Here is a 19742-nt window from a genome sequence, read left to right as displayed (position 1 = left end):
ATTTAGGTCTGTGATCCACTTTGAGTTAATTTTTGTGAAAGATGTAAGTCTGGGTCTAGATTCATTTTTTTGCATGTGGATGTCCAGTTTTTCCAGCACCGTTTGTTGCAGAGACTATCTTTGCTCCATTGTATTTTCTTCACTCTTTTGTCAAAGATCACGTGACTATTTTTTATGGGGATCTATTTCTGGGCTCTCTACTCTGTTCCATTGATCTATCTGTCTCTTCTTTTGTCAAACTGCATGGTTTTGATTACTCTAGCTTTATGGTTAGGTTTGAAGTAGGGTACTGCCAATTTTCCAACTTTGTTCTTCTGCTTCAATATTATGTTGACTATTCTGGGTTAGTTCAAATATTTTACACACAGAATTTAGTTACTAATAACTTCTCTCTCTACAGGCTGAGGGTTCAGACCAACTGGATAAAAAAAGCAAAGAGAGTGAGAGAATTGAGGGAGGAGGGTGACAGATTTGATAAACATATTCTGAGAAGCCAGTTTGGCCTTACTGCATTAGCTTTCTCCTTGCTCTCTTAACAGATACTTGCTAATGATTTCCATTTATTCCCACAAACACTTTCTCCCTTTCATGGTTTATAGCTAAGAGATAATGTGAGCACATTTCTCTCTTTGGCATGCAGAACACAGTTAGGGCATCCCTTTTTATTACTGGTCTCCATCCTGAACAGCAATGACCAACACATTTCAATGAGCCTGACAGAATCACATTAGTTATTGACGTTGTGTCATTTTCTCTTTTACATATAAGATGGTATGCCTGGAGCTTTTCCATTTCCATAAAGTTTCCCTGGAAACATGAGCCTTACAGAAACTAGACATTTTCATTGCAGATAAAAGAGTTTGGTAGAGAGTCATTCTGGAGGGTTTGGCTGAACTCAAACAAAATGAAACTAACATGCACCCCATGTTAATTCCACATAACCAGTATTTTCTATTGTGGGAGGGAAATACGCAAAAATAAAAGACCTACTTTCCATAGCTCAATTAAAAGAAAGTAAGATAGAATTCAAAATCTATTGACATTAGTAGATGAATTATTGGGGACAGACATTTATTCACAATCCAGGAAATTTAATTGAACTGTTTCACTCAAAATATATACTCTACTATGTCCTTTGACTTAACCCTCTTGCTTTAGGTATTTTAGGGATTCTCTGCTGCATGCACAGAACCATACAATTAACAGGTGATCAATATTCATTGAAAAGCAGATCCCAGTTTTCTTTTTCCATTAGCACCAAGCTATATTTTTCTCTTATACCCATCTGTATTCAATATTGGATGGATGTATTTCCTTCTTCTTTTGATATATTTCTTGTTTCTGAATCATATAAAACCTCTTCTAATGACTGTCTTCTTTTTAAATGTCCATTGTTATAGAAAAAAATTAGAAAATACATGTATGAAGAAGGGATGAATCATTCAAAATTCCCCTACTCAGGGATAACCACTGTGAAAATAGTGGTTCTTTCTGACCTATATATCTTATACATAAATACATAAAACGTTAAGACAAGCATGGGATTTAATTCTACCTATTGCTCTCTATTACTTTTCTCTGAATATTTTCTGTATTGATAAATACAGAAATCCTACTTTTAAAGGATTCCACAAAATTCCATCATCTATATACATGATAATTTAGTAAAAGCTTTATTGTTAAACATTAAGATTGCTTCACTTATAAAAATGTCTTTGAAAAAATACTGCATGTTTTTTCTTTCTCTAGGAGAGAGTCTAGAAAAAAATTACTGGATTTAAGAGTATGTCATTTTTAAGGCTGTTAATGCGTTTTGTTAAATTTTTCTTCAAAATGTTGTAACAATTACATTTCCACCTGAACTATGTTAAAGCACCTACTTTACCACACCTCATCAATACCAAGTATTTACATACTTTTGTTAATTTCCTTTTAAAGGGCATCTCTTTATTTTTGAGTGGTTGATATGGGTTAGACAAAAAAGCTAAGGAAAGATCAATATCACTTTTGAGAATCCTGAAAGGATTACTGGTTATTCCCCATTTACTAAACCATCATGGAGCCCCACCTCAAATCTATATCTCTTATTAATATAAATCCACGTTCCTGATTATTCTTGTAGTTAAATATATTACAAATTGCTTGTTTTCAGCAAAGCCACTATTAAATCACAGAATGTTATTCATTTCAAATTTTGCAGCTATCAATCGAAAAAGCTTTTAAACAAGTCCCTAAGGCTGAATATTGGCGTCCTTTCACAGTGGCTTAATAAAATACGCAACAGAGAAAACAGGCTTAAATTGAGCTGCCAGTTCAAGATTTAGGACTTCTGCCATCTTCTGACTGAGATTTGACCCAGCTATTTTTTTTTTTTTACTTCTAATTGCTTCTATATACCGAGGTGATTCTTCAAAATGAAAAGACTGCCAGACATTTTTCTTCAGCTCCTTGATATGATAAAAGAAAGAGAGGAATAAAATTCTCTGGGCTTTTGAAAGTTGCCGGTTGTGATTAAAAATAATAATAACAGGATGTTAAAATGAGATCCTTTTTATCTATTTTGACTAATGTAGTCTATAGCAGATACCGAACTGCAGGTACAGCCTATAACAGGGTTGAGAGAGGGGATATAGAGATGGAACGATTTGTAAAGAAATTTCTTTGGAAATGGCTTTGTTGTGATACCGCAACCTATTTTCCCAAAAGGAGAGGATTTACCTCAGTAACCTTTAGCTTATGGAGGGGGCATCCACTGGCTTCTCTGAGAGCTTTAAATTGTTCTCTAAAGCTGGACAACATGAAGGAATATTGCCTTGACCCTCATGAGAGAAAGATAAAGTGGCCTGCCGATAAAGGTTGAAAGGTGGTGCATTGCAACGTGCCAGCATTTCCAGATTGTCAGAGCAAGGGATGAGTACCTGTTCCTGTGGTCTCGATATGAGCCAATCAGGAAAGAAGGCCAGCCTGGAGCCAATGATAAGTCCTGTCTAAAGGAACATCTAGGAGGGTGAAGAACTCCAATAAGGAGAATCTGTGGAATACCAAGCTCTTGAGACCATCTGGTCAAGGTCAGAAATAGCAGTTAGCTCACTGGGGAGGAAATGAACGGAAAGTAGCTTCCCTGGGGGCTGGGGGCTCACCAACGAGGGGAAATCCAAGATTTCAAAGCATCTACAAGGGGAAATTGACATTTTGGACTAGACATTTTAAAATTACGAATCCAGAATGATTTGAGACAAAGAGACCGAATTGTCTATTGTGGCCTGACAAAGACAGTTTTATCCAGCATAAGAACAATATTTCCTTCCTGAAAAAAATATTTACAGGAACAGCAGCAGACAATGAGAGCTAGCTAACAGATACACAGGGCCTCCCACAACACCAGTCACTTTTCTAAACACTTTACCACTACTCACTCTTGTGATCCCCACCGTGATCCCAGGAATCAGCCATTATCTTCTTCCTTATTTTACATCTGAGGAGTCTAAAGGGCCAAGAGTTCAGTTTGACAAAAGTCACACAGCTAGTAAGTAGCAAAGCCAGGATTAGATATTTAACAATCTGGTTCCAGAGTCTATCAAGCTCCAAAGTTGGATGTATCCATCAGAAATTATAGAGCACAAATATCTGAAACTCTTCATGGATGATGTGGTAGGGAAAAAGACCTCTGCGGGGCTTGAGGAATAATAACCAATCTATCCTCCTATCCTCCTCTCTAGCACATTGCATAACAATATTGCCAATTGCCTGGGGGCTCTTACCTTCTAGTGATAATTTGGGTAGCAAAGATCATCTTTCCCAAACAAAATTGAAGTTTTTTTAAGGGTAGAGAATATATAGTGATTTTTTTTTGCATAAATGTTACATATGTTGGACCATAATAAGCATCTGTGAATAATGACACATGAATTAAAGCAAATTTAAGGGAAAAAGACAATCCTTATTTAAATTATTCTGGATATACACCAGGAGTGGATTTGCTGGATCACATTTAATTAATTTATTGAGGAATCTCCATACTGTTTTGCACAGCCACGGCACTATTTTACATTCCCACCAACAGTGTACAAAGGTTTTAATTCTTCACATCCTTGCCAACACTTACGTTTAAAAAAAAAAAAAGATAGCCATCCTAACAGGTGTGAGATGATACTTCTTTGTGGCTTTGATTTGCATTTCTGATGATTAGTGATGGTGAGTACCTTTTCATATGCTTATTGGCCATCTGCAAGTCTTCTTTGATATCTGTGCTCCCACATTCACTGCATTATTCACAATAGTCAAGATATGGAAAAAACTAAAAGTCCATCAACGGATGAATAAATAAAGAAAATATTGTATAGATATATGGATATCTTATCCATATATCCAAATATGGATAAAGATAAATATATATATATTTAGATATATATTATTCAGCTTAAAAAAAAAAAGGAAATTCCACCACATGCAATATCCTGTTCATATGGATGAACGAAGGCCATTATGCTAAGTAAACTAAGCCAGTCACAGAAGGGCAAATACTGCATGATTCCACTTATATGGGGTATCTCTAATAGTTAAACTCATGGAAGCAGAGAGAACAGTGGTTGTCAAGGGCCAGGAGCATGGAGAAATGGGGAGTTGTTGTTCAATGGGCATAAAGTTTTAGTTACACAAGATGAGTAAGTTCTAGAGATCTGCTATACAACACAGTGCCTAAAGTTAAAAATACCATATTGTGCATTTAAAACTTTTATTAAGAGGGTAGATTTTACATGTTAAGTGTACTTACCACAAAAAAAAGAGGGGGGAAGAGGACTGCAAGAGGAATGTTTTGGAAGAGATGGGTATGTTTATTACCTTGACTGTGGTGATGGTTTCACAGGTATATGCCTATGTCCAAATTATCTGGTTGTATACATTAAATATGCGCAGGTTTTTGGTATACAAATTATACCTCAAGAAAGCTTTTAAAAATAATTAAAATAATAATTAAAAATTAAGAAAAACAAAATAAAAAAGGCTGTCCTTTTTCTGCCACTGATTCAAGCTTGTTTCAAGATAGGTTTCCAATGAAGTATGAACATAGACTAGATCTAATGCTACTGAAATGTGCCTTGCTTTCTCCCATATTTTCTATTGCTACCTGGGAGTTAATATAGGCTGGGGTAATGAGAGGGAGTCAACAATTACTGAGTATCCATTATATACCAGATGCTCTCTTTGTAGGTTATCTTATGGAATTCTCATGAGAAAGAGAACTAAGAGAGAGAAGTAAGGGAACATTACCTCCATTTGGTAGCTTTTAAGAGTAACTAGCATTTGCGGAGCACCTCGCCTATGCTAGGCACTATTTTAATTTTTAAATTAATTCAGTGATTCGTGCAATAATTTTATGAATTATTATTGATCCCATTTTACAGATGGGAAAAAACCGGAACACTAAGAAGTTAAAAAAAAACTTCCCCCCAAATTTTGCCACTACGACATGGCAGAGTGAATATTTGAACTCAGGCAGTCTACTGCAAACCCTGTTCAAGTGTTTAGCCACTATACCTCCTCAGAGTGAAGTGAACGGGAGCTTAGGTCATGAGATTGAAGCCCTCATGAATGGGATGAGTGCTGTTATAAGAGATCCCACAGAGCTCCTCAGCCCCTTGCTCTGAGGACACCGCAAAAACACAGCCATCTAGGAAGCGGGTTCCCAGCAGACACCAAACCTGCCGGCACCTTGATCTTGGACTTCTTAGCCTCCAGAACTGCGAGAAATTTCTGTTCTTTTTAAGTTACCCAATTTATGGTATTTTGTTCTAGCAGCCCTAACAGACTAAGACAATGGGTGTTAAAGTGACATATCTAAAAATCCCAATAAAGGACAAAGAATAAATTCGAAAGCTAGGCTCTTGGATTTGCATGCTTTCCTGCACACTCTCCCGTCCTAATCTAAGGGAGTCACACCACTCTCCCCTCCCCCAAAAGAACATATGGCTTTACCCCTAGGTGTCCTGTTAGCGACTTCTATTTCAGTATCTTGGGTACTGCAAGAATTCATCTGGTTATCTTTTCCCTGTACATATATGAGTCACAGATACTAGAACTTAATAAAAAATCTCTACTGTTCTTAGTTTTAAATACAAGAGAGAGCTTGGTAGTGTTCTGGCAAAGGATATGAAGGAGCAAAATTTCACTTCTAGTTTTAATCAGTATCTGCTTAGCGGACTGTTAGAGCTTGAACTTTGACCCCTTCTGCTGATTAGCAGTTGTTTCTGCTCATTGCCATTTTGGAGCGACCTGGTTGTTAGACACATAGTGTTTCCAGTCTCTTTTCATTGTATTATTGGCCCAACTTTTCCTTCAAGGCTCAGTTCAAGTCCTGCCTCCTTTGTGAGCAGTCTCAGTGATTTCTCCTTCTCTGAACTTCTATACGGCTCTGTCTGTACCTCTTAGCTGGTATGTAAGCTACCTAGAATCAGATCTATTGTTTTATACTTGAGGCTTGCCTTAACAGTATCCTCTTCATATCTCCTGTAGCCATGTCCTAGTTGTGGGACTAGTCCAGAAGGAATGGAATCTAGCACTGGGTAGAGTGGCATCATGGAACTCAGCTACATAGCAGTTCCAAGAGATGGCCAAGAATCTCCCTCACAATGCCCGAAGACCAGAGCTGATATTCAAAACTTCCCAGTCAGAAGAGACTCCCAACCAAGCAGAATGGTAACCAGCGGCTAAAGCTTATCGGTGTATAATGACTGAAGAATCTCCTTGCCTACAGGGATACTAGTTACGGCACAGTATTTAGGGAGATGAGCTCCAAAATTAGATGAAGTGAATTGAATCATGCTGCTGTTTAATTTTAGGAAAATTTTCTTTGTCTATTTGTGCTCCATCTCCCTATCTTTAAAAAAGAGTTTAATAGTACTTTCATCATAGGGTTGTCATGAAGATTAGATACCCTAGAATAGGCAATATATTTGGAATTATGCCAAGCACATAAAAGCTCAGTATGTATTGATCAGTATTGCTGATTTCTCTGACGTACAGGGTCCATGTAGTCTATGTAGAAGGCACCAGGCAGAGGTGAAACTCTCAGTCAGACTGTCTGTCCGTCACTATTCATTGGATGACCATTGTTAAAGCAAAACCCCTACTGGCCAGTAAAAGAGGGGCATACTCCCAGGAACAAAGATGAGGCTGGGAGGTTTAAGCATAAAAGCATCTCATTTGGAGGTTTCATCTGAATACAACAGATGCTAGGGTTACAGCAACAAGATTTATTCCAGAATCCACCCACTGGTGAGGATGTGACACATGGCAAAGCCTTCTAACACAAGCTCAGGGACGGGTAGGGTGCTGATCTACAGACCGCTGGTCACTGGTATCAATAGTTAAGCCGAGCTGAAGAAACAAGAGCCTTCCTGAATTCCCTCCAAAACTGGGGTGCTCAAGAGGGTAGTGTTCATAATAATGACGTTGAAAAAATCATTTAGTTACTCGTCGCATTGAAACATTTTTTGAGGATTTACTAACACTGAGGCACTGTGCTTTACAATGGGAATTCAATAGCAAAGAAGACAGACATGGTCTAGCAGATGAATTCTCAGATGAATTCTCTGCTGTATTCCAAATTTATCAACCTTAACAACTTGCACTGACAACCTAGAAAGGTAAATGTTCTTTACTTGATAGGGAGTGTCTAGCTTCCACAGATTTGTTTGGCTGGTATCCTAGAAATCAGGGCGAGAAACAGTTCAATTATAAACTTCACAGTCTGACCCCAAAGCTCTCAACCCAAGGCAGTACCTAATATTCTAACACTTCTAAATTCAATTCATAAGAGAAGCTTTAAAAAATAAAAATAAAAATGGAAAAAAAAAAAAAACTCTTGCTCCTTGAGAATGCTAGTAATGTAGGGCAGATGTGATGTGCAAAGTTTGAATAGAAATACCCATCTTGGCACATTTCATTTTTTCTCTTAGATAGATAACTGCATACTGAGTCCTTTCTTTTCTCTGGGGCGAATGCTTAGAAAATCAACATGCTATGCCCCTGGAGAGAAAAGCTTTGTCCTTTTCTTTGGCTTTTCTCCGTCCTTTTTGGTGAGAAATCATGCTTTTTAATAATGTGGTCGAGGAGGAAGCATACAGTCTGCCTCTCTAGATTCTGGTTTTACAAAAGGAGCCAGAGGGCTCAGAGACAAAGCGGATGAAGGACCTCAGAGCATCAGGCCAGCAGTAATTTCAAGAGCCAGCACGGCACCCACCATTTCAATTTCATGAAATTGAATTTGCCCACAGTGATAGATGCTTTGGAAATAGAGAACCCCAGATCCAAACTGCTCAACACACACACACACACACACACACACACACACACACGCATGCGCTTTTGCTCTTAACCCCTTGACTGGTCAGTGGCTGAAAGACTCACACTTGATTGAAAAAATTTTTCCTCCTCTGGATTCCTAACGAGTTGATCATCTTTCTCATTCGAAGGAGTAAATGTCATCATTTTCATAGTATTGGGTAGAAAACGGCTTCCCAGCAGGTGTATGGTAGCTCAGCTCAAAACACAGCTGGTATTACAATCAAGAAGATGAAACTGAGAAAAAGAGTTTCATCTCCAGCTTTAATCACGGGCTCTCAGCAGCACCCAGGTCAGCAGGCAGTCTGTGTTCTGAACTTGCCTTCTCTCCCACTTGAAGGAAAATGGAGGGTGGTAATGAGAAGAGAAGGAGGGCAGCCTGCAGGTGGTCAGTGACCCAGTCATTCTGGGACCTACTTTTCCCTTTATTACCTGCCCAGCACACATGTGCTTTGCTTTTTCTAATCCTAACTCTTGTGAGCTTCCCTAGAGTTGAGCCCTAGCAACAGACGTGCTGAAAGCTTAAAAATCCATTCTCAACAGCCAAATGCCCTGAGCAAAATAGTTGCTCCAGAAATGTTAGATGAGGAACGTAGGATAGAGAATGAAAACATGAGAAACCCCAAGCTCACAATATCCCAGCTGCATTTATATTTGAATATTAAATATCTATTGAGTGATTACTATAGGACAGACACTGAAGGTCTTCACAAAAGTGAGTGAAAATGGTCAGAGCCTCTGCCCCATGGAGCTTACATTTGAATTGGAGAGACAGAAAATAAATCAAAGAAATGTAATCTTGCAGCAGTGATCAGTGCTAATAAGGAGAAGCTCAAGGTGCCATCAGAGGGAACTTTGGAAGAATCTGATCTAGACGGAGGGGTTGGGGGATGGTTTCTAAGTAAGGACAACTGACCTGAGATCTAAGGGATAAAGAGGAATTACTGGGGGTAGAGGATGGAGGGAAGAAGAAAGTGCATTTCCAACAGAGGAAACAGCATGAACAGATCCCTGTGAAGGGAACCAGTGCAGCCAGAGTGGTTGGACTGCTGGGGGCTACGGGGGCCACAGCGGGAGACGAGGCTTGTATTCTATGCTAAGGGTTTGGGCTTCCATCCTAGAAGCAATAGAAAAAGACTGAAGATTGTTTATGAGGATGAAGGGTGAAACGTTTTCCATTTCAGAGTGCTGTCTCTGGTTGCTGCTGTGAAAGATTAGAAGGGGCCAAGTTTTTGAAGGAGGCCAGGCAAAATGGATGGAGGCTTGAGCAAGTGCTGGCAGCAGAGATGGAGAAAACTAAATAGCGCTCGCATCTATTTAAGAAGTAATCAGTGTATTATTTTGGTCATTCACAACTCAAATCACATCGTCATTTTTTACTCATTAACTCATTAAACAAACATGTCTTAAATGCCTGCTATGTGCTAGGCTGTGGAAGTACAATGAATAAAGATACAGTTCTAATTGGAAAACATGGCAAGGGTTGATTTAGCAGAGCAGTCAAGAGGGTGGGCCTTGGGGTCAGATGGACCAATCTGAATTCTCAACCATGCTTCTAACCAGCTGAGTCACTTTGGGCAAGTCAGAGACTCTGAGCCATTTTTTTTCTGAGCCACTTTTATAAATGGACACAAATGGCACTTACCGCATAGGGTCATCTTGAGAATAAAACAAGATGATGCATGTCTAATAAGATGATTGCATTTAGAAAATTTTTAATAAATGGCAGCTATTTTCCTGGTTCGTCAACCAACTGAAATATCAAAGATACATCAAAGTTGGTTTATTTGCAAATGCAAGACTTATTTAAAGGATACATGGTTATCCGGTGGGTACATGAAGAGTCCTTTCCACCTAGTGACATGAATTCACCAGAAGGTAGTGGTCAGTTATGTTCTGCTTCACACATTCTGTCCTGGATGTGGAAACTGGTATTGGAGACATTTGCAACATAACCTACATTACATACATATCTCCTTCCAGTCCTCTATATACACCATCCTCAAGACCCATCCATGTCTGTTACGACTGAAAATAATATTATGACTTGTTCACTCAAAGATAGCTATAGGCTAATACACGGGCTAAAGTCAGTATATTGATTTGACCTGAAAAACCTTGCTATTATAATCTTCCTTATCATAAGTAAAACCTCATAGTCATGATCAGCATTTTTATGTATGATTACTAATGACTTTGAGCAACCCTATCGTGGATCCTGATGCAGCAATAAATAGATTAACATTAATGACCAGCCAGCTGAAGTCAGATTCGCTCTGTTTCGAGGAAGGAATCATTGAAGAAGATAAAGCTACCTTGGAAAATTACCCACCACCAACTTTTCTTCCACTCAAAGGTTTTCAGAAGCATTCATGAATATTAAATTATTAAATTTCAGGATAAATAATACTAATTTTGAAAGCACTTTGAAAATCCTTGGAGCAGTGTAACTGTCTACATTTGCTATAAGAATATTTATCAGGCAAAGAAAGCCTTTGAAGTCTAAAGTTAAACTCTTTAGCCAGAAACAAAAGCAAAAATAAACTATTGGGACTATACCAAAATAAAAAAGCTTTTGTACAGAGAAGAAAACCACCAACAAAATAAGAAAGGCAACCAACTGATGGGAAAAAATATGTGCAAATGATATATATGATAAGGGATTAATATCCAAAATATATAAAGAATTTCTACAACTCAACACCAAGAATAATCATAATAATATATAATAATAATTGAATTTAAAATGGGCAGAGGCCCTGAATAGACATTTTTCCAAAGAAGACATATAGATGGCCAAAAGACACATGAAAAAATGCTCATCATCACTCATCATCAGGGAAATGCAAATCAAAACCACAATGAGATATCACCTTACACATGTCAGAATGGCTAAAATCAAACCACATAAGAAATAACAAACGGCGAAAATATGGAGAAAAATTAACACTTGTGCACTATTGATGGGAATGCAAATTGGTACAGCCACTGTAGAAAGCAATATGGAGTTCCTCAAAAAGGAAAAAATAGAATTACCATATGATCCAGTAATTCCACTACTGGGTATCTACCCAAAGAAAACAAAAACACTAATTTGAAAAGATACATGCACCCTTATGTTTACTGCAGCATTATTTACAATAGCCAAGATATGGAAGCAACCAGTGTCCATTCATAGGTGAGTAGTAAAGAAGATATGGTATATCTACAATGGAATATTACCCATAAAAAGGAACGAGATCTTGCCATTTGCAACAACATGGATGGATCTAGAAGGTATACTGCTAAGTGACATAAGTCAGAGAAAGACAGATACCATATGATTTCATTCATACATGGAATTTAAGAAACAAACAAGAAAAAAAGGAGACAAACCAAAAAACAGACTCCTAAATACAGAGAGAACAAATTGGTGGTTGCCAGAGGGAGGTGGGTAGGGGAAAAGGTGAAATTGATAAGGGGAATTAAGAGTACACTTACACCACTGAGTCATGTATAAAATCACTGTATCATTATTTGAAACAAAACAAAACAAAAACCTCTTCAGCCAATAAAACCCACGTAGAAAAAAAGTCTTCCAAAGGGAACAATTATTATGTAAATTCCATATTATGTAATGGTTTCATTTTCTTTTCCCTTATTGTAATGACTGATTATGGAGTTAGTATGGTATGAAATGGTAACTCAGAAACAGATTGCAAATGTTAACATTGATCCTATAGGAGATAAAGGCTCTACTCACAAAGGCACACTTGTGACCACCATCCAGAAAGATATTAAGTCAGTGGCTTTCAAACTGTCCTAACGTTTCTTCAGGGGTGTCTCAGGGCTGCAGCCGGGCTGCAGGAGGCCAGAAATTCCCTGGATAAATGCAGCAAGCTCTGCTTCCATGCCCAGCTGCATCTTTTTTATACATTAGCCTTTGGTACAAAATTTCACTTGTTTAAAAAAAAAAAAAAAAAAAAGCCTGCTGTGTTTTTAAAAAGTTTGAAAATCCCTGAACTAGGATTTGCCAAACAGAGGAGAGTGGGTTGTCATTTGCATGGCCCCAGAGCCTAGACATGTTTTTGTTTTCCCCTCTCTATGACCATTCCTTGTTCTTCCTATTATTATTCCTTTTTGGTTCTGCCCCTTCTTTTTCCTCTCTCCTTTCCCTCCCCTTCCTTCCACTTTTTCTCTATCATAATAAAACATTTGGTTCAGTTCTTAATAGCACTGGTAAGCCTCATTGGTGACTTTATATATTCAATAAATATTTTACCTCTGAAGATGTTTGGTGCTGGGGATGTAGTGGCTGGGGTCCTCGAGAAGCTCACGGTGCGGGAGAGCTTGGAGAACTGGAAGCAAACCAGGAATGCAATCATTGTGGTAAGTGACAGACGCAAGCAGAGGGCGCAGGTTAGCGAGAAGTTTACAGAGTGGGTTCTAGAGTCGGACTGCTTGGGTTCATCACATTCTTACTCAACTATTTGCTAGCTGTCTGATCTTGGCAAATTGCTTGATCTCTGAGCTTCAGGTAGGTGAAAGAAAGAAAAGAGAGAGAGAGAAAAAAGAGAAAGAAAGAGAGAGAGAGATTGAGAGAGAACAGGCCTCAAGTGGGGCTACTTGTCCTAAGCCCACATCACCAAACTGAGACTTGATACCTACCTTAGTTACACTTTCAACCTGTCCCAGGGGTGGGATCTTACACCAATCAATCTTGAATTACCTGGTCTGCACGAGGGAGGGCATCTGCCTGGGAGACCCCTGCTGTGCTCCAAGGGAAGGTGACCTGCCTGAAACACTTTGCTGGCAACTTCTTTGACCCACCCTCTTGTGCCTATAAAGATCTTTCATTTCGAACAGCTCTTCAGAGCTCCTTTATACTTGCTACATGGGATTGTTGAATAAAGCCAATAAGATCTTTAAAAAATTTACTCAGCTGAATTTTGTTTTGTCACAGTTACATTATCCAAAACTTCGAGATGTTATCCTCTACTTCATTTGGCTGTGGTAAAAAATCAAATGCGTCAATACACACAAAAAGCTTAAAACAGCGCTTATTAGCCTGTGTTAAGTGCTAAATGAGTGTGTTTTAGGTCCAAGATATTTTAAATGCAGAGGGGCCTGGGCAGAGTAAAGAATTTGGGAATGACTGATATTTAGCCTGAGTTTTAAGTAATTACAAAATACTTCAAAATGGAGCAAGCAAGCCTAGCTGAGAGAGTCTCTTTTAAAATAGAGCTGGGAAGCCATCAAGGCAGGAGCAATTTATGAACTTTGTGCCAACTGCAAGCCCTCAGCCTTGTCACGGTGACAGCTGAATCACACATTCTTCACTTTAAAAGGAGCGTAAATGCAGATGGTAGCTGCACTCACAGTGAGTAGCACATAGTGTAGGCTTCCTAATCACTACGTTGTACACCTGAAACTAATGTAACATTGTGTGTCAAGTACAGTTTAATTTCTTTTTTAAATGGAGCCAACTCTATTTGACAAGTTTCAGTCCCTCATTTGCTTCTTAACCCAGCAAATCCCAGTTAACTTAGTCTCAATCCCTGTTTTGCATGGATTTAAGTGAGAACGGCTCTCATGACCTTTCACCTTCATAACTCTGCTCCCTCTGTGTCTTCCTTGGAAGACAATTCAGGTTTCTACCTGAATCTCTGTCTCCCAAATTTGCCATTCTAATTGCCCAAATAAAGGTCTGTTTGCTTGAATTTTCAGTGAATTCCTCCTTATGATAGAAAATTGTCTTCAACAGACAAGAGAAGGAAAGTGATATTCTGAGAAGTAGGAACAGCATTCCGAGTCCCTAAACAGAAAGAAAGCGTCATTCCCTTTGTGCTGGTAGTAACAATAGCTCGTCTTAAAACTTATAAAACACAGACAAGTACAAGGAAATAAAATGAAAATTTTTCTTTAATTCCATCGTCCAGAAATAATCACTACATAAGTTTCCTGTTTCCTTCTAGACTCTATAAAGCCCAGTTCATAAAAAGCAAAATGCCTTACCAGTTTTCCTGATTAGAAATTCATTATGAACATTCCTCCATGTCATTATTCTTCTACAACACATTTTTAATAGCTACATAACATTCCATTTCAAATTATAAATAGCATGCTTGTGCATCCATTTTTAGCACATTTTCATTATTCCCTTTGAATAATTTCCCAGAATTGGAATTGCCAAGTTAGGGAAAATGCCCATTTTAAGGTCTTTGATATGTATGTATGGTGAAGATACCCCTTGGAAAGATTAAGTTATAAATAGGGAACTTGCCGAGTGTCCTTTTTGATTATGATAATGCTGGCACTTGCTGGAGGATATGCATCTGTCCAAGAGTAAGGAAAATTTATGGATGAGGTCTGAATGCATACCTAGCCGGGGACACAGCAAAGAAGCCCATGTCCAGAGGAAAAGATAAGGCAAAAACCAGGAGACAAAGAAAACGACACAAACGTGGCATTTCTGCTCATAGATATTTTTTTAAGGAAAGATATTCCTTCTCTTTAGTAAATTAATCCCCCCCAGCCCATTCCCATTCATAAGTGCAATACTGTCTGCTGATTCCTCTCCATTTCTCACTCCCACTGGGACTGTACGTGTGAGAATGCATTCCCACCTTTGCTGTCAGGTGGGTCTTGGAACTACATCAGTTTAGCTTTTCTGATGAAGAGCACTTTGCCAGCACAAGGTGAGTAAGAATCTACTCTGGGCCTGAATTTGCCTACCCACATCAGTTAATTCCCCAGTTACTATCTAGATTGTTATCATTACAATTATCACTACTTAAAAAAAAGATTAAGTGACTTACCTGATCCTGCTGCAAATAAGTGAGAAGCAGAGTTCCACCCACACTGGGCTGGATTCCAAGGCCCATCCTGCCCTCGTCTTGGAGGCGTGCAGATACCCCAAACGTGACTTACACACAAGCTTCTTCTAGCACATTCTTCAGGGAAATTCAGTCTTTCTCCATTGTTCCTTGGGATAAATAGGCAGCCTGAATTGATGTGTTAAATGCTTGGGTTAAAAAACAAAGTGCTGAGGGAGGGGAGGTTTGGTGCCTTGGGAACTCCAGGGGATAACAGCCACGAGGAGCCTGGCACAGACTGGGTGGTCGGTGGCTATCTATTTGTTAAATCAGACAGTAAAGGGTAAGGCTGGGGGCGCCTGGGTGACTCAGGCTGTCAAGCAATCCCACTCTTGATCTCTGCTCAGGTCACGATCTCAGCATGGCGAGCTGAACCTCTGGTCTGGCTGCCTGCTCAGTGGGCCGTCTGCTTGAGATTCCCTCTCTCTCCCTCTGCCCCGCCCCCCCCACTTTGCGCGTGCGTATGCGTGCACGCACGCGCACACTCTCTCTCAAATAAATCTTTAAAAAAAAAAAAGGTGCCGGCTGTTTCAGATGCTGCTCTACTCTTTTCTTTCTTGAGGCTACCCGTAGGTAGGCACTCACTGGGATGACAGACGGTATCACTCTGGGACGGAATTCAGGTTCTCCTTTCAAGGCTCCGGGCTAGAGCCTCTGCAGAACTTCCGATCCGTCTGAGCCGACACAGCTTACTAGGTTAGAAGCCAGAGCTGAATGGACTTCCGTGGGGGCGAGGTGCGGAGTGGGGCGAACGTCCAAAGGAGGAGGTGTGAGGAGCCGCGCTTCCTAGCGGACTTCTGGGAGGGGGCGGAGCCTCGCGCTCCAGCCGGCCTCCTGCGGCCTTGGAGCTGCCCGGAACTACCGGTCCCCACGGGGGCGCGCTGTGAGGGCGCACGCGCACGTTGTGTCTCTTCACACTGTCAGCTTTATTCAGTCAGAAAGCAGGTTCTTCAGGGTTCCGAGATCGATTGCGTTATGCATTTCACTTGGTTTCATGCACGTCACGCAGAGAAAGCACAAGACAAAGTCACACGACCTACAAGATACAACGAGGGGTTAACAAATCAAATTCAAAGTCAGCTACTCCATTATGTTCAGGAATCCATCAGGCAAAGCCTTCGGCAGGGTACCGTTGGCTTTTTGATGCCGTCATTCGTGAGAGGGTCAGCATCTGCAGAGTCTGACGGTTTGCTGCAAAAATCCTCCCTTTTTAAGGAGTTTAATCAAGCTGGGGTCTTTGCAGGCCTCCCCTGTGGTTCTGCTGGTTATCAGTTTGGGTGTCGTCAACCTGTGCTGGTTTCAGCAATATCCGGTCTTAGCCTGGATGCCCTTGGCTGCTTACATCACTGCTTGACATGAGTGACTCCATCTTGCTCTCTGTGGTTCTTCAGGCCTTGGGCATTTTCCTAAGCACTGGGCAAGCCGGTCCTAGAGCTTCTGACTTAGGGCTATCCTAAAACATTTGATGTCTTTTTATAAATTGGATGAAGGCACGCCCTCCCCTTTAGACAAATAAATTTCAAAAATTTTCACCCTTCCTGTGTTAAGTTCAGGGCCTTTGTACTTCCAGCCAGGATTAAGCAGGTGGTAGGAGGCAGGTGGAGACACTTCAGAGCTAAGGAGCTGCTTTCCTAAGGCCAAGAAAAGCTGGGGTTGTGTTTGAGGCCCTGAGTGGGCTGAGGTTTAGGGTCAAGGTGGGGACCTCTGGGTTTCTCCTCAGGAGGATCTGTCCCTCCCATCCAGCAGGCAGTCCCTCGGATATGCAGGGGGCTAAACTCCTCAACCCGACCCCCACTTCTTAATTAGTAATCTTGATTCATTGTCTTTTCCAGCTTTCAAAAAGGCCAAGGGTAGAATTTCTAAGGCTAAATTTCCCACAGTCTATGTACTTGAAAAATCCACAGGCCTGGAATCAAAGGCAAGTCACTTATAGTCTTCGTCATATGTATCAGAAGCTTAGGAGCCAATAAAATTCACTAAAAAGATGGGAGAGGGGAGCTAAAGATGAAGATTCTCCCTCACCTAAAAATGATGTATTTTAAAAAGAGACAGAACTTGAGAGTGCCTGCAAGCTAGGCAGCGATACCGAGGCAGTTCCTAGGTATCAAAGGTAGCGTCCCAGGCAGTTCTAAGCTCAGATGTTATCAGGGATCAGGCCCGTCAAATTAATGCTGGGAGTGACCATTGGATGTGTGGTGTGTGTGACACATGGAGTCTACGTGTTGAATGTTTAAATGGAAAAAAGAAAATGAATTAACATTTTTTTCCCTAAATTTTTCACTGAGAGAATCAGGGAAAGCAAAGGGTGTTGTCTCTTATGTACTCTTGTACATATTCAGCAAACGTATTTTAGCTTCGTAAAAAGATTAAAGAATGCCTGGTGGAAAATACAACTTGGTAGAATAAATTATTTACCCAAAAGTTTAGATCAGAAACATAACTACGACAGGGAAGCTGAGAAAGTTGTGTACTTATAGAACTGAGCCTCCAACATGTTTTTTCATCTGGTGGGTACCCAAATAATAAATGAGTTGGCATGGCAATACCGTGACTTTTTTCATTCAATTAAAATTATTTTTGCTATTGTTTAAAGTCGTTATTATGGAATTTTTCAAACATTCACAAACGCAGAGAGAACAGTATAAAGAAACCTCATGTACCTAACAGTTTCAACTAATGTCAACATACTATTGTTAGTGTCTTATCGGTACCCACCCCCACAAAATACACACACACACACACACACACACACACACACACAATATTTTTTTCTTTTGCTCATGAAAGCAAATCCTAAGATGTCGCATCATTTCATGTTAAAGGGTTCATTATACATAGCTGACAGATGAGGAACTTTTCTTTACTCCAACCACAAGGCCATTATCACACCCAATACATTTTTTTCAAATCCTAACATATGTAACTCCCAACCTAGTTTTGGTTTTCCCAGATGATCTAAAATAAATTTTTTTTTAAATTTATTTATTTATTTGAGAGAGACAGTGAGCAGGGAGAGGGGCAGAGGGAGAGGGAGAATCGTAAGCAGACTCTGCACTGAGTGCGGAGCCCAATGTGGGGCGCAATCCCACAACCCCAAGATCATGACCTGAGCCAAAACCAAGAGCTGGGTGCTCAACCTACTGAGCCACCCAGGCGCCCCATGAATTTTATTAATATGTTTCTTAAGTCTCTTTTAACATATAGCCGTTCTTCCTCTTTCTTTGTTTTCATGTCCATTTATCTATTGAACAAAACAAGTCATTTTTTTAATAGAATTGCCGACATTCTGGATTGGGCTGATTGCATCTTCATGGTATCATCTGACATCTTCCTCTACGCTCTGTAATTCTTGGTTACTTGAGGTTAGATCTAGAGCAGAAGTCAGCAAAATGTAGCCTTTGGGCCAGCTGCCTGTTTTTGTAAATAACCTTTTTTTTTTTTTTGGCATACAGCCATGCTCATTCATTTATGTATTATCTATGATTGCTACAACAGCAGAGTTGAGTAGTTATGACAAAGACCATATTGCCTGTAAAGCTGAAAATCTTTACTATCTGGCCCTTTAAGAAAAAATTTATCAACTCCTGATCTAGAGGCTTGAACAAATTCAATGAATTACTCTGAGTGCCAAACATACTCCTTCATGCTGCCCATTGTGTAACCACGAAGCACCTCACAGGAATCAGGGTCCAATATACCGAACAATAAAGTAACTCCTTTATTTGCTGGATAGGTTATGTGCACGAGGAGCCCCAAGTGGCCAGGTGGCAGCTTCCAATTCAGAAGACTATGCAGATGCATGCCCTGAAAGAGGCATCCCCACTTCAATGTGAATCGGGACCCCTAACATAGCAGAACTCCAGGTCATAAGGACAGTAAGTATAAACACCCCACCTAAGTCACTGGAAGTGATGAGGTCAAACCTACTTCTGTTGGTTGCTTTCTGGATCCACCTATTCTAGCTACTGAGGACACAGCACCATATGAGCCATTGATTTGTTTTGCACATCCTGAGTGACAGTGCACCACTGGTGAATGGTGCCATCCCGAGTCTGGTGCTGTTTGTTGTTAAGCCTTCAAAAGCCCATTCTAGTACTATCGGGACACCTGCTTCTTAGTGCTAGAGCAATAGTATGAATCATGTGGTCATGCACCCATTGTTGTATTTTCTTTTCAGTAATTTGGTCCCTTAATCAGAAGCAATACTGTATCAAATATTATATCAGATATCATATCAATAGTTTGTAAGCCCTAAGATGGTGGTGTGGATGGAGATACCACAGGTGACATGGTCAAATCCATACTTGGAGCAGGTATCAATTCTTGTAAGGACCAATTGCTCTGCACTCCATGTTAGAAGGTGTCCAATGTAAACTCTTTACCAGGGAGACTCCTGGTAAAGGCCAGTGCAGCCACACAGAGCCCCATGCTTGGAAGAACCCACACTTGGTTTGATATTCTGCTGTCTTGAAATTCTTAATAATTTCTGAACAGGGGTCCTATGTTTCCATTTTGCACTGGGCCTCACAAATTATGTAGCCAGTT

This window comes from Ursus americanus, chromosome 12, assembly GCF_024610735.1.
Source record: "Ursus americanus isolate L20-20 chromosome 12, mUrsAme1.1.p, whole genome shotgun sequence".
NCBI classification, from domain to species: domain Eukaryota; kingdom Metazoa; phylum Chordata; class Mammalia; order Carnivora; family Ursidae; genus Ursus; species Ursus americanus.
Note: the sequence above shows the minus strand (reverse complement) of the source record.